The sequence below is a fragment of the Halichoerus grypus genome, chromosome 10 (genome assembly GCF_964656455.1).
Source record: "Halichoerus grypus chromosome 10, mHalGry1.hap1.1, whole genome shotgun sequence".
Taxonomy (NCBI): Eukaryota; Metazoa; Chordata; class Mammalia; order Carnivora; family Phocidae; genus Halichoerus; species Halichoerus grypus.
The window spans coordinates 35,561,760-35,577,634 of NC_135721.1; the positions used below are offsets into that span (position 1 = coordinate 35,561,760).

At 52.3% G+C, this 15,875-nt stretch overlaps 1 pseudogene across 26 annotated transcripts in view; it reads right to left on the reverse strand.

Annotated features, from left to right (window-relative positions):
* The window catches only part of LOC118544625 (NADH dehydrogenase [ubiquinone] 1 alpha subcomplex subunit 1 pseudogene), a 297,076-nt pseudogene that overhangs the window by 107,164 nt on the left and 174,037 nt on the right, over window positions 1-15,875 (reverse strand). Inside the window, exons 3-4 of one of the 26 annotated variants that reach the window (XR_013441705.1) lie at window positions 12,829-12,991; window positions 1,434-1,670 (exon numbers count right to left, since the gene is read on the reverse strand). The exons of 21 other annotated variants lie outside the window; for them this stretch is intronic. The product of XR_013441705.1 is annotated as an NADH dehydrogenase [ubiquinone] 1 alpha subcomplex subunit 1 pseudogene, transcript variant X22 (transcript). Of the gene's footprint in view, window positions 1-1,433; window positions 4,505-11,928; window positions 12,061-12,735; window positions 12,992-15,875 lie in introns of those variants that run through there. 4 more of the 26 variants (XR_013441703.1, XR_013441704.1, XR_013441709.1 and 1 more) reach the window with 4 other exon arrangements.

The window sequence follows — 15,875 nt, forward strand, 5'->3', positions numbered from 1 at the left end:
ATCTTTCTCCCTTCCCTGTCCCTGCATGTGATCAGGCCTCATTTATCTTTGCACGTAAGTCAGCAAGGTGTTTCCTGGAGGCCAACTTCTGGGTAACTCAAGCATTAGGGGGTACCTTGGAGTACATGAAGCGTGTTCTTCTTCTGGCATTTTTGGTGACTGTATTTCTAAAGCTACCTCTTTCCTGCCTTTAGAAACAGCGCCCGACGATGGAAGGGATTTTTGGGGACCCAGGTCCGGTTATGAAGCTGGGCAGCTGATGGACTCTAGCTGGTATGAAGTGTCCTGCACATGAGCCCCGCCCACCATCCCCTGGCCCTTCACACAGGCAGACCCGGCCTCCTGCGGCGCTGTCCGAAGTCTCACGTCCGCCTTTCCAGCCCCTCTTCTTTCTGTACCCTGTCTGCCTCTTGCAGCCGGCTGGCATCTCCTGTCTCTCTGCCAGCCTCTAGCTCCCCGCCCCTGGTGGCCGAGTCCTGGACTCTTAACCCTGAGCCGAGGCTTGCTGGAGAGAAGGCCCTGGTTGTGTTTGCATAAAGCACCTCCCCCTTTGCGGCTGGGTGTGTCCACCAGATTTATTTTAGAATAGTCATTTTCTGTTTCCTTAGGGAATTGTGCTACCAGCATGACCAGTTTATTGGAAGGATCCAATAAAGAAAGCAGTGGGTGGTCTTTTGAATTGGGGTTATGATATAATCATATTATAATAGAAGGCAGCATAGTTTAGTGGCTCAAAGCTTGGGTTGTTTGGTTTGAATTTCAGCTTTGCCGTTACCAGCTCTGTGCAGTTTGACCTCTTTAAACGATTTAATTTGAGGAAGGAAGGAGGGGCTGAGGTGCTCATCTCTGCTGAATCCTGACTGGGGGGTTGGGGGGGTCAGTGAGGACGTAAGCTCCTGCAGGGAGAGAGGGGAGGGAGGTGGTGCATTGTCCTCTGGAAGGCATGACTCGGGGAGAGAGGGTATCTTTGTTTCATTGCATATACAACCCAAAATGGGGCTATTTGGGAGCCAGTGCCATTCTCAGGGGTGTTTGGTAAGATTCAGACCACTCTTGGGACGCCTGGGTGGCTCAGTCGGTTAAGCGGCTGCCTTCGGCCCAGGTCATGATCCCGGGGTCCTGGGATCGAGTCCCACATCGGGCTCCTTGCTCAGCAGGGAACCTGCTTCTCCCTCTCTCTCCCTCTGCTTGTGCTCTCTCTGTCAAATAAATAAAATCTTAAAAAAAAAAAAAAGATTCAGACCACTCTGAGCTAAGAATAATCCTTATCTGTAAAACAGAAATAAAATAAGATTAGCAGTTACTATTGCTAAGGGCTATTGTGGAGATGAAATGAAAGCACCGAGCCAGGGATCCAGGACAGGATGAGCACTCGGCCATCCCGAGGCTCCGGGCCATCTGGGAGAGCATTTCCGAAATCATTTCCAAAATCATTTTTTCTTGTCTTGTTTTTATTAAAGAATGTCGCAGGAGCCACCAGGCACGATGGGGGCAAGTATCTTTCTGTTTCATTTTTACGGTGCAGCCTTAACTGGCTCTCCGGCCTCCTCGAGAGCGGCCTCCGGACAAAGCTGTGTTGCCTCGGGGAGGGACAGATGTCTGAGAGGCCCTCGGTATCTGCTGACACTTCCTGAGGGTCCCTGGGCCGGGGAAAGAGCACTCTCTGCTCTCTGTTGGGGAACAGACAGAGGGCTGTGGGTGGTGGTTGCACTTTTCCAGAGTTCTCTGTAACAGCCCAAGAACCTGTGTATCATCCCGCAGAGAGGTCTTTATGCTACAGTGAAGAGGTCTTAACACGGCTCATTCTTGTGAGACCCCGGAAGAAGTATTCAATAGTATTCTCTGTATATTTAATAGCCTTAAGTCCACGGGACAATTATCTTGAATCTGAGGGCCCAGCCTCATCCACTTAGCATGGCGCTGCTGTTGGGGTCAAAGCCAAACTACTACGTGTGGGCATGGTGCCAGCAAACTGAATACACCCAGATGCTCATCCAACTGAAAGACCCGTGAGAAGTTCTGGTCAGGTACGAAGATGGTCTTATATGTGGAAGCAAAAGAGACATCTCGTCTTTGGGGTCTTTTTATTGTAATGTGTCCTTATTATTTCATTGGTCTAAATTACTTTGTTAGGTCTAAAATTGGAGGAAGGAAGTATACTATCTCTTCGGGCAACCCTCCCCCCCCACCCAAGAAGATCTCCTTGGGAGGGAGCAGTGGGACCAGCTGTGCTGGGAGGGAACAGTGTGGCACTGGGAAGCATAAGGCTTGGGGCCATTCTTTGAAATGAGATGTGACTTAATGTTGCCAAAGAAACGGGAGTTGAGGTAATGGGTGTCTCCTCTTAGAAGAGGTCTGTAAGTCCAGAACTTGGTTCACCATGTCCCCTTCTTCCTGTCACAGAGACGGATGGCACTCCTGGGGGGAATCCTCCATCATCCTGCTCCCCTGAGTGATGGTGACACGGTGCTGCTAGGAGTCGTGTCCCGTCTGACAGACCAGGAAACTGATACCGCGAGAGAGGAAGTCACAGAGGTGACCCTGAAACTGGCACCTCAAGCACCCACCTCTCCACAGACTGCGTGGCTTGTCAACAACAAAAATTTATTTCTCACAGTTCTGGAGGCTGTAAGTCCGAGATCAGCGTGGTCAGGTTCTGGGAGGGCCTTCTTCCGGGTTGCAGACGGCCATCTTATCATGTCCTCATGGCAGAGAGAGGGCAAGAGAGTCCTTCTAGGGCTCCTCTAAGGGCAATAATCCCCTTCGTGAGGATTCTACCTACTTGACCTAATCGTCTCCCAGAGGCCCCACTTCCTGATACCATCACATGGGGGTTAGGGTTACAACATATGAATTCGGGGGGTGGGGACATAAACAGTCCATAACAGTGACACCCAGGAGAAAATGGCAGGCCAAATGGAGACTATGGCAAAGAAGAGACCATGCCCCCCCTTTCAATAGCAGCGGCTATTCTGCTCAGCAGACTCAGGTGGGAAGATGACCCAGTGCTGCCTGATCATCCCATTTCCAAGAGAACTTGGAACATACAGATTTTTTATGTGAAAGGCAAGCTCCTGATTTTAAAATCTTAGCAAGTGACTAAAAAACTGAAAACGCATGCGTGCCAAGCAAAACACATCTCCAGACTGAATGTGGCCTCCAGCCTGTGACCTTTGGAAAGATCTAGAATCATTTGGCTGCTTGGAGGCATGTTACTGGAGGCAGAAACAAGGAGTACGTCTGGAAATGCTGTCGCCCGCCTGACGTGTGGGTGGAATCGGCAGCCATCTGGACCACGGCATTTTGGAACTACCACCTGCTGCAAGATATCTGACCTTCTAAACCTAGGGACTTAGTTCTTCTCTTTGGGCTTTGTGTCCTGATTAAAAATAGATTAACCTTGACTGCCTTCTCAATAATTTTTCACTTGGTAAAAAACAGTAAGCCTGAAGATAAGACCTTGAAGTAAGGCCTGTGGGTAGGTATGGTGGCAAGATGGCTCCCTGGAGGGAGCGGGGAGGAAAGGGAAGTTGAGGGTGGGTACATCTGGAGTCTTATGTGGCCTACTTCATGGATGCCATTCTGGCCCACCTGGGACTTCAACGCAGGATCCCCAATTCCCTGTGGTGCCTGAGAAAGGTCAGAGAGCCTTGAGGGAGACTTCCGCTGACCCAAAGGAGCAGTTGGTGGAGAACCCCTCAAATCCAGTTCTCTTAAAAGCACGCTGAATTTCCATCCGTGGCTCTTTGTACAAAAATGACTTCCCCTCCCTGACTCCCACCTGTTCAACTTTGATTTCAGGTAAGTTCTGGGAGAAGACAGTCTTGTACGCACTCTACATGACTGAGTACACCGATGGATAACGGCCAGACCATATATAAGATAGAACTCGGACCCACAACCTGCAGCAACCGGCACAGGAAGCCAAACAACAGCTCCTATAACAATCAACCCCAAACTGCCAGGACTTGATTCATAGGCTAATAGCCGCTAGTTTCCCTAATTCTTGTCCCCACTTCCAACTTAGGACCCACAAAAGAAAGCCAAACGTGCACCCCTAACCAATCACATAGGAACCAATCATGCACACTAGCCCACAGCTTCCCTCACTGACAGGTCCTCCCCGGGCACACCTGGAGCCTTCCCTTTTTTCCACCAAGGCTTTCCCGTGCCCCTCCCCATCCCAGGCCCAGTCTCCGCGGGTGGTGGCTGGCTTCCTTGCTAGAGCAAGAGAATAGCCTTGGCTGGTTCTCAGTGGGGGATTTGCTCCTTTGCGGAGCTCACACGCACTCACACACACAGCTGGGTTGGGGTTGCTCCAGGCAGGCACGATGGCCCGCATGGTGGCTTGAAACACACCTGCATGCACACACCAACTCCGCAGAGCAGCCCCGGAGGAGGAAGCAGTTCGGAAGGGATTGGTGGACTTGTCTTTCCAGATGAAGGGCAAAGAGGCCCAAGAGATGTTTGAAATCATCGTGTTTTGTCCAAAAACTTCATTAACCTGGAGACAATGGAGAAATTGTCTTGTGGCTGGCAAAGCAAAATGCTCTAGACTTGGCCAAGCAGAGCCGCCTGAGTGGCCTGGGCCCAGATCCCCACAGCACTGCTGGCGGTGGAGAGGGCCACCGTGGCCATCGGACAGGGCGGGTGGCAGCCCTGTCACCTCCTCGCCGCCAGAGTGTGTCAGGAAGGCGACAGGCATCTCATTCTTTGAATCTATGAAGATGAATGAACTTTCCACCCTTAACAAGTCACCAGACCTACATTAGACCCGACTACAAGAGATCCGCTTTGGGAACGGGACGGCATTTTCTAGTCTAAGAACAAATGTCATGGATGGAGAGCTTTAATTACAGTGTATGTACCTGCATTTTGCAGAGAAGCAGTTGGAAATTAAAGAAGTAGAAATTTATAATACTAATTACAAAGAGGACTTGGCTTGTATTCCTGGCTCCCTCTCTCACCAGTGTCTGATATTTTAAAAGGTTCAGAAGAATTAGAGTTTTTTCTCCAGACATGACTCTACAAAGAGAGCATTTAGAAGTGCTGTTTGGAGCTGGGCAAGTTAGGAGGGAGGGGCGGGGGGGGGAGGGGACACTACATTGGAGCACACCGCCCCCCCCGCCCCGTCCTGGCATAGGACCCCGTGAAATGGGAAGAGAAGGTGCTAAAGTATCTTCATTCTTCCCTAAGAACATCTGCCAATAACTTAAACCAAGGTCTCAGTTCCGCTCCTGTTAATTAGGCTGACCTCATGGAATCTACCAGAAGAAAAGCAGTCTGGAGAGCTGCTCTGCCTCGGTCTCCACCGCTTCTGTGTCATCACGTGATGCCACAGTTGCTATGGAGATTATCAGTCATGAGCGGATTGTCCACAAGTTGAACTTGGATCTGACAAGTCAAATTTGTCACTTTGGGGGAAAAGTAAAGAGGCTTACTATTTTTTTGTTGTTCATTAAAAGATTTCCTTGGCTCCTGACAATGCCCCCTTCCCCTTTCCAGCTCAGTAGGCTTTTTCCACATTGTGGTCCTGAGCTGAAGAAAGGTTGTTTTATTCTCTCACGTTCTGTAGCATCTACAAGGAATCTACAGAGTTGGCGTGAATGGCCCTCCGTGATAATTTCTGGATAACAGAAAACACACCTTGTGATTCGTCTTCAGAACAGGTGGTTGTCTCTTCTGTGACGGGAATGGTGTGTCAGTGACGGCCCGCTCTCCAACGAGTGGACCTCATGTCCTTCGCTGGCATGAATGCCCTCCCGCCACACACTGACGATTGTGTGCGTACGCACATGTGCGTATGTGTGTTTCGCCCTGCTGCTCTTTGTCCCTCAGCAGGTAATGACTTTCATGGACAGGCTTTATCAGATTAAAAGTGAAGCAGCCATTTAATGACGGCCACCCCATCAAGCTGACTGATTACGGGAGGCTGGGTTGGAGTCGTGGAAAGAAGAGAGAGGCAGGCTGAAGGCATGAGCGCAGCTTTGGTGGGAGGATGGGGAGGGAAGCTCCTGCACTGGATGAGCCTGCCTCTCCTAGTCCCCAGTGTCCTTGTTTTACCTTGTTTCTTCTTTGGTTCTAACCTTGTAAGAACCTTTAGGCAGTCTCTTATTTCTGATGGGTACCATGATATTGAAAGGACTCCCAAGTTCGAATGCTGTAGCTTGGTGTGTGGGTCCCACCGTCAGACCTGGCCAACTCCTGTCAAGGCTTTGATCTCAGATACATGCCCCCTCCTCTTAGAAGTCTTCCTAACCCCCCAGATGAGCCCAGACCTGAACTGGGAAGGTGGGGCCTGGGGCCTAATCCCTGGATGGAGCCAGAAGAAGGCCTCAATGTGGGTGGAGAGATTGGATCTGGATCAGTGCCCCTGATCCCTGTTAATTATAGGGGCCAATTGAGTCCCCTTTCATTGGTAACAGAAAAGTTTCCAACAGATGTAGACATTTTTCCCTGGACAATTCAGCCGCAGGATCACCGAAGACCAGACCAGAAGCAATTCCTTGAGAAGCAGCAGCAACAGAAAAACCAAGAATTGCAATTTGATTCTATAATTCTTTTTTTTTTTTTTTTTTGAGAGAGAGAGATCTCGAGCGGGGTGGGTGGCGTGGGGGGGGGGCAGAGAGAAAGGGAGAGAGAATCTTAAGCAGGCTCCACACAGAGGCCAACGCAGGGCTTGATCTAATGACCCTGAGATCATGATCTGAGCTGAAATCAAGAGTCAGACACTTAACCGACTGAGCCACCCAAGTGCCCCTGATTCTATAATTCTTAAGACAGACCCACTTCATTTGAGCTCAGCCGACCAGTGGTCACACCTCAGACCTTCATTCTGTTACCCCTGCCAGGTATCTTTCATTCTCAAGTGAAAGCTAGTCACGTCTCCTTTACCCTCATTTAAAGGCTTAAAACTCACCCTTGGGATTCTCTCTGACCAAGGACAGAAGGCCCCGGCCTTCTGTACCAGTCCCTCATGCCAGGTCCTGCAGCAGGAGAGGGAGGCTCTGGGAGTGCCAGTCGGAGTCGAAGTCCTCCTGTGGCCAGAGGTGTCAGGTGAGTCGCAGGGCAATAAGGGAGGACGAGTGGCTTCCTTGCCGATAGGCATGCCTCACCCGAGGATTTGCTGCAGCGTGCTGAGACTATGCGACACAGGGCCCAAGACCGGCAGGTATGATTGGGCCGTCCTCCACGCTGAGCTCCTGACCGGGAAATCACCTGCCTGGGGACTCTGTCGTTCCAAGGCTGCCCTGGGCCATGTCCCTTGGTGCCCAGTGGGGGAATAAGAGGAGATGATGGACACAGGTCTGTTTCTCTTAGCAAAGCCAACCCTAGGTATTGGCCAGACACTGTTGGTGTGTATGTGTGTGCATGAGTAAATGCGTCTGGTTTATTTATTTATTTTAGAGAGAGAGAGAGTACATGAGTGAGGGGAGGGGCAGAGGGAGAGGGAGAGAGAGAATCTCAAGCAGACTCTCCGCTGAGTGCAGAGCCTACTGTGGGGCTCCATCTCATGAGCCCAAGATCATGACCTGAGCTGAAACCAAGAGTCGGGTGTCCAGCCTCCCAGGCGCCCCTGAGTATTTATGCTTGTATATGTGTGTCTATGCGTGAGTGTTTGTGCGTGTATGTATATATGTATGAATGTATGTTTGCTAGTGTGTGAACGTGTGCCCAAGTGTACGTGTGTATGTTCATGTGCCCGGGGCATGTGTATACGTGTGTGTGTGTATAAGAATGTGTGTGCCTGGGCGCCTGGGTGGCTCAGTCGGTTAAGCGTCTGCCTTCGGCTCAGGTCATGATCTCAGGGTCCTGGGATCAAACCCCACATGGAGCCCTGCATTGAGCCTATATTGAGCCCCATGCTCAGCTCAGAGTCAGCTTGTTCCTCTCCCTCCCCCTCTGCTCCTCCCCTCACACCCCGCTCTCTCTCTCTCTCAGGTAAATAACTAAAATCTTTCAAAAAAAAAAAAGGTCCAACTAAAATAGAAGGTTTTTGTAAAAGCAGCACAAATCCACCCCCAAATGACTGCAACATTGCCTTCAGGGGGAAAGGTAATGCTGTGGGACTGTCCTCCCCCCCCCCCCCCCCGGTGACAGACTGCTCCCCCATGCCACAAGAGCGAGCTGCGAGCACAAGGACCCCGCTCCTAGGCTATCATTTTATTTTCCTGAGTGCTGCCAGGCACATGGCTCTAGAAACCCGGCACGCTAGCTCTTTTTGTGAACAGAAATGCAGGCCAGGAGCCAGAACCAGAAAATAAATACATAAAACCAGAAACCTCATGTGCTGATGTGGCTGAAAGGTAACAGATAGGGGCCTTGAGAAGGAGGCTCTCCAGAACCATCCAGAAAGGCACGCCCCGGGCCCCAACCCCAGGTGCACAGCTCATAAGCGGTCACCAGCTCACAGGAGGCCACGCGGGCAGTGCCCTGCCGCAGGCCAGCCAGGCTGGGGCCGCAGAGAGCACGGGCCTGCACTCAGCCGGGTCCTGCCCATTGCCTTCTTCCTCATTCCCGAGAAAGGAAGCCCCTGGGAGCGGACCATCCCTCAGCCCTCCCAGGCCACTCACAGACCTGCTCCTTCCAAGTGTCTGACTGGTTCTTAATTTACATGAGGGCCCATTTTGGGGAAGCACCTCGGTGACGATGAGCTGTGGGTCACAGGGTCAGTCCCCAAGGGGCCATTTTCTCCTCAAGGTCATGGTCACTGACTGCCCTTCCATACACACCAGGTGAACAGATGCACACTGTTTGTCACCCACGGGAGCAACTAGGGCCCCTGGAGGCATGTGCATGTCCCTTTCTGCCTGGCCCAGGCCCAGGCCAAGATAGGATTGCCTCAGGCTTCCCGGGGGGTGACAGGGACCAAAGTCATTCGCATGACACACTATGACCGGTCTCTTTGCCTCCCTGTTTGAGGTGAGTGCCAGGGCAGGTCTCAGGAGAGACCGCCATCAGTCTGCCTGCCTGAGCCCACGGCAGAGGGAGGCTTGAGCGGCCTCCCTGAGCCGAGCAGTCTGGGCTACATTCCCAGCTCCCCGAACTGGCGCATGGCCTTGGGCAGCTCAGCTCTCTGGGCCGGTTTCCTCATCTGTGAAATGGGGATGAAAACAGTACCCACCTCACAGGGTTGACCTAAGGATTAAGTGAGGTTTTCTATGTGTGTACATAGACGTATACACACTCATATATACGACATTATATGTATAAATGTAAGTGAATTATATCTATTGGAGGGTATAGGTATTTGACTATGAGATTATAAATACATATCATGTTTAAAGTACTTAGAACAATGCCTGGCACATAGTAAAGTCTCCATAAATGTTAACTGTCGTTGTTCTTCTTCTTCCTCTGGTTATTATTGTCGTTACGACAAATACAGCTTTGGAATCAAGCAGCCTGGGTTCTAGTCTCCATCCATCCCCTTAAAATCCCTCTAAGCAGAGATGAATTTTCTCAACCTATCCAAGCCTTACTCAATATCAGCATTTTAAAATTCACTAGGGGGGGCGCCTGGCTGGCTCAGTTGGAAGAGCATACAACTCTTGATCTTGGGGTCATGAGTTTGAGCCCCACACTGGGTGTAGAGATTACAAAAAAATAAATAAATAAACTTAAAAAAAGATAAAAAAAATTAAATAGGGATTGTGGGCCTTAAACTGTACACTTAAAAATGGTTAGCATAGTAAATCATATCCTATGTATACCAAAATAGACAAATATATAGCACATGAATTAATATAGGACACTTGTCACATAAACATCACAAATACATCAAATAAAGCTCATATTTTTTTTTAAGTAGGCTCCACACCCAGTGGAGCCCAATGCAGGGCTCAAACTCATGACCCTGAGATCAAGACCTGAGCTGAGATCGAGTCGGGCTTTTAACTGAGTAAGCCACCCAGGTACCCCACAAAGCCCATAATTTTAACGATGGTGTATTACTTGGATGAGCCAAAGTTATGGGGAAAAAAGTGAATTAATTTAAGATCAGTTAAAAAAAAGTCTTCAGTAAATGATAGTGCAGGAGGCACTATGGGCACTGGGGGGATCTTGCAGGGGGGCTGGTGAGGCTGTAATTTCTCTCTGATGGCCCTAATGGAGCATCCTCCTTCACCTCGTCCAGCTTCTGGTGGTTCCCAGCAGTCCTTGGCTTATGGCCACAGCACTGCAGTCTCTGCTTCTGTCCTCACATGACTCTGTGTGTGTGTGTGTGTGTGTTGCTGGGTCTATTTTCTCCTAGAGAACCCAATCGACGAATTAGGGCCCACCCTACTCCAGTATGGCCTCATCTCAACTAAGTACATCTGCAAAGACCCTATTTCCAAATGAGGTTGCATTTTGAGGTTCTGGGTGGACATGGATCTGGGAGGACACTGGTCACCCCCGTATAGACAGTGTGAGGCTGTGCAGCAGCGTGTTGCTCATGGCAGTGCTGGGAAGGGACATGAGGGTGACTGGTTCCTGGTCATGAGACGCAGCTCCATGGGGGGGAAACACCGTGGTGAGGAGGTACGGGGGATGCTCCAAGTGTCTCTGGCCCCTCACTGCTGCCTCTGTGTGTGTTCCTCTAGAACTTCTCCTTTTGTCAAGGGAGCAGCTCAGACATCACCAGATGACCTTCAGGCTTTAAAACTCTATGGCTATGGGGCTAAGGTGGATGGAGTCTGAAGACATCCAGAACTGTAAGATCAGAGACAGCAAATGCATGACCCGGGTAGCCTCAGGGTCCACACCTAGCTGTTCATCCTTCAGTAATTCACTGAAGGTGGAGACACACTGATGGGAGAAAGAGGCAGACTTGCATTAGAGGAAACGGAATGAGGGAAGGCCCCAAAGCAGGAGGGCCCCAGGCTGAGGGGCTCACTGGGGCCTGGGGCAGGACTACTGTCGCTGCCTTCGGAGGCGCGGGCAGGGCAGGAACGCTGAGTGTCCTGTCCTTGCTTCCTGCTGACACCTCCTCCTGCTGAGGTTGAGATGGCTCGGGGCTCTGAACCAGGAGTTCTAGAAATCAGGGAACAGAGGGAATGCTGCAGTCCAGGGGCCGTGCAAGGCGAGCACCGGCTCGCTGGGGTACGCCCACTGCTAACGGATGCTGCCCTGGGGTTCTGCCGGCGTTACTCATCCACAGGTCAATCTTGCATGAAAGGGAACATCACAGTCCTGGCGTGGCCCCTAGGTTCCTACAAGTTGTAAAACCATTTGGAAGTGGCAGCAACACGCCCAGATGCCAGGCTCAGAGGAAGCTTGCCTGGGAGTCTTGCTCTGTCCGGGTGGGTAGCCCCCTCCCGACACGGCACAAGCTGCCTGGGGGGGGCCCTGGGGACCCTGCAATGCTTTAACTTGAAGCAAGGGTGAATGATGTGGCTTCTGCATGTGTCCCAAGGTGGGGGATATCGGAGGCGCAGGCCCTTTCCGGCATCACTAGTCAGAGTGGCTTGGGAGCCTCTGGCTGCCACTCAGTCCCAACTCACCCAAAGCCACGCTTGAGCATTATCCACAGGCAAGTGTTGGGTGAAGCCTCAACATGCAAAGGCTTAAGGACTATCCAAGCCTGAACCATGAGCCTTATGGAGTGAGACGTTGTACACACACACACACACACACACACACACACAGTTACATGGATGTACAGGCAACATGTTCCTGGAACATAGAGGAGGAGACCTCCTGCTGTTCCTGGGGTGACATGGCCACTGTAGACCCATTCGGGTGTCTGCTGGCTTCACGGCGTCCCCTTGCCTGGGAATTGCCTCTTCCTTTACAGAGATGCCTCAGGGATCTTGCATTTGTCAGGTTCTCCAGGAAAACAGGGCCAGTAGGACACACACACACACACACACACACACACACACACACAGCGGCTTGCACAATTATGAAGGCTGAGAAGTCCCAAGAACTGCAGGTGGCAAGCTGGACATGCAGGAGAGCCAAAGGCATCGTTCCACTCTGAGTCCGAAAGCCTGAGGACCAGGAGTGTTGCTGGTGTGAGTTCCAGTGTGAAAGCCAGTAGCCTTGAGCCCCAAGAAGAGCTGAGGTTTCAGCCAGAGTCTGAAGGCAGAAGAAGACCAATGTCCCAACTCAAATGCAATCAAAGAAGAGGAATTCCCTCTTATTCAAGAAAAGGTCAGCCTTTTTGTTCTAGTCATGCCTTCAACTGATCGAATGAGGCCCACCCACTTTAGGAAGAAGAATGCTTCTTACTCAGTCTATCCACTTAAATGTTAAAGTCATCCAAAAATGCCCCTGCAGAAACACCCCATGCAAAGTAATGTTTGCTCAAATATCAGGACACTCCATGGCCCAGTCCAGTTGACAAAAGATTAACCATCACAGACCTCAAGCCAATTAGATTCCCTCTTCTGAGGAATTTGTCAATGGGACAGACAGCTGGCTTATGCCTTGCAAGACCTGGGACCCAACGGATAGAAGGCTTTCTTTTCTGATGTCCTCTCAGTCTCTTTCACCCTTGTATCCTGTAAGACACCACACCTGCTTACCCCCGTAGGATGATCATCTGCACACGTTTTTCCTTAAATGAGCTTGGGCTGAATTTCCCTACCTGCACCACCTCCCATGACCATCACGTCCTCTCTCTCAGACCCTCCCACCCTGTGGGGTCTGCAGGGACTCCTCCCCTATGCTGTTACCACCGGGCAGAGTCAGCCCCCACCAACGGGCCTGACACAGAGTCTCCCACCCTCTGCGTTGTTACAACAGTTTGAAAACTGCAGACTGGCTGTTTATTTGTGTGTACGTTTGTTTTCATAAGCAGCCACTTGCTTCCAGAGACACGTTTCCACCTGGATGCCCACTGACCTGCCGTGCGGTGGCACCTCTCGGAAACTCCTTCAAGGCAGGTTTGAAAGATTTTCACAGACTTAACCATCTTGCAGTGTGGCCTTTCCAGAGATGCCAGTCTAGTTGGATCTATGGTTTTGATAACAGCTCGAGTTACAGAGTCTTCTCCTTCCATCCTCGCCTTGGTCATGTAATATAACGAAAACATCAAAAAAGAAGGAGTCAAAGTGAAGTTCTGGCCAGGAAGTGGGTCTTGGGAAACCTGCCTTGAGGTGCTGTGTTCTACTTCTGGAGGAGAAAAAAGCACAGTGGGCCAGGCAGGCAGCCCCGTGCCCACGTGGCCGTGTTTTCACAGGGCACATGGGAATCCGTGGAGTGATTTCATCACCACGCCGGCAGAAGCATCACTGGTCACAGGTGGAAGCCTCAGAGATGATCTAATGTAACCTTCTCACTGGCCGGGGTCGGGGTGGGGCGGGGGACCGGGGACCCGATCTGCTCTGAGCCACACAGGCAAGCAGTCGGGAGCTGGGCTTGATGCAGGGTCAGAGACAAATTCCACGTGAATTAAAGACCCGAATGTAAAAAGGAAACTTTCCAACTGTAACAGAAGTATCTTTAAGACCTCATCGTGAGGAAGGAGGGATTTCTGAAGCAAGGCACAAGAAGCATCACCCGAGGGACAAAAGACTGGTCCCCTGGACGCCTCATCTCTGATCCCCCTGCCCTTCTCCCCTGCTCCAGCCATGCGGGCCTCCTCAGGGCCTTTGTGCCGTTCCCTCCCCAGACACACTCTTCTCCCTTCCCCAGTGGCCGACGCTACTCCCCCTTAAACACCACCTCCTGGGAGAACCCTCCCCTCAGCCAGGCACCCGTTCTCTTACCACTGTAGATAACTGAATTCCTACTTATTTGTTTAATCTTTGTTGCTGGAATAGACTGTGTGCTCTAGAAGGGCAAGGGACGGGCTATTTTACGCTTGACTGTACCTTTCGCCCCAACACGGTGCCTGGCACAGTACGTGCTTCAGGAAACGGTGTTGACCGAACGCTGAATCGGGCCTGAAATGCTGTGAGCACAGCCCCCGACGTGCCGCGTGACCTCGGGCAATTGACGAATCCTCTCTTAGCCTCCTAGACCCTGAGCAAGCAGCAGTGCCTCCCACGGAGACACACTCACCGGGAGAAGCCGCCGGCCGGGTACCAGGCGCGGCACCAGGCTCCTGCGAGGGAGGCCGCACCGGGCGGCCCGGGGACAGCTGGCTTCCGGCGCGAGTCCGAGCGCGCGTGATTCTCGGGGTCTCCAACCTCCCCGGAGGGGGGCTGTTCTCTCCCAGGGGGTGGCCTCCATGCCTGTGGAGGTCACCGTGGGAGGAGCTCCAGAGCCCAGGGAAGTGCACCCGACTGCCAAGGCCAAGGTCAAGGTAGTGGGGGCGCAGCAGCCGGTGGCCAGTGCGAGGAGGGAAGCCGCCCTCCCCGCGGCCGGCAGACAGGACAGCGGCAGGCCGGCCACCCGGGCTCCCACGCCGTCGGGATCTCCCCGCTTGAGTTCTGTCTGTCTATGTGAGGCAAGCGAACATTTCCCCCTCTCTCAAGCTTTGCAGAAAACCAGGACCCAACAATGACACCTCTGACTCTTGCTTGGTGGGGAAGGGCACCTGGGCCCACGGGGGGCCGCATTTCAGCCGAGCGCTGCATGCCGCACGCCACCAGCTGGGTGGCCACATGCCCAGCGCCCCCAGCACCTTTCTGGGATCCCTCTGCTTTCCCGCCAACAGGCTCTCTCCGTAGTCTTTTGTTCACAGGGTGGCAGTGTGGTGAAAGGTGGAGCTGTGTGGATTCCGTCCTGGGTTCCCTTGCTGAAAAGCTGGGCAACTCGGGGCAGATCGGCTGCCCTCTCTGGTCTGTTTCTCTCTCTGCAAAATGCAGGGCTCAGGCTGGTGGGCCCCTGACTCTCACCTGCTATGGTTTCGGGCCTCAGGAGGGGCTCTTGGCAGGAGGCAGGGGTGCTGGGTAGAGAGCGCTGCCCTGGGGTAGAGCTTCCTCGGAGCGGGGAGTCCCCTCTCAGTGGGGTCGCTGAGTGAGGGGCTGGACTGGGATCCTGGGCCACGGACTACCTGGTTCCAGGGATCAAGGGAGACACTGGCCAATTCTGGCTGTTCTTTGAAGTAGCCTAATACTACTTTCCAGAGTTAAGTACTCCTTGAAGCAAAGGAAGGAAGGTAGAAGGAAGGAGAAAGGAACCAGCAGGTACTGAGAGCCAGGAGAGTGCCAGGCACCCTGCTGGCAGCTTACCCCCATTATCTCATTTAAGCCCCCATCAACCCCACAGAGAAGAAATTATCACTCCACCCAATGCTGGAGGAAACGGAGGCTCAGACAGACTAAGGAACTTGCCTCAGTGAGTGCCTGGGGCAGGAAGGGCATCCAGGCCCGTCTGCGGTGTTCACACTGCGCTGCCTCACTCGGAGGAGGGGAGAAGGATGGCCCTGGAGAGCATCTTTGAATGGAAAGCCCCTGCCCTGTCCTGACTGGTTGGATCCTCACTACAGACCCGTGGACACACAGGACAGCTATGCTAGTTAGACTGTCTCCAAATGTTTGCTAAAGTAAGCACTTGCTGCAACCAGCAGATAGTCATTGCACCCCTCCCGACGGCCCCCACGTTCGTTTTGGTTCAATATGCCTACCTTGTAGACAAACACTTCAAAGGGGCATGTGTCTGCCAGTAGAATCAATAGCAGCTCCTGAGTCCAAAGGGCCATGAAGGAAATACCCTTGGCACCAGCCCTGTAGCCAGTCGTGCGAAGTCGGAGATGGTAGGTTGGATGCGCATTCCCCAAGACCTTTCCTGGCCATTGATGTCTGCAGAGGAGACTCTAGGTGGACTCACCAAGTTAACAGGTGGGGGAAAGGCAAGGCTAGAGAGGGACCTGAGCAGGCGACAGTTCCGGGGAAGCTGCAGCTGACAGGTGGTGGAGGGATGACCAAGAGCCACAAAGGTCAAGGTCATGGGGGAGAGTGAAGCCCAGCTAGGGAACTGGGGTGGGGGGCCGGGGGGAGAAT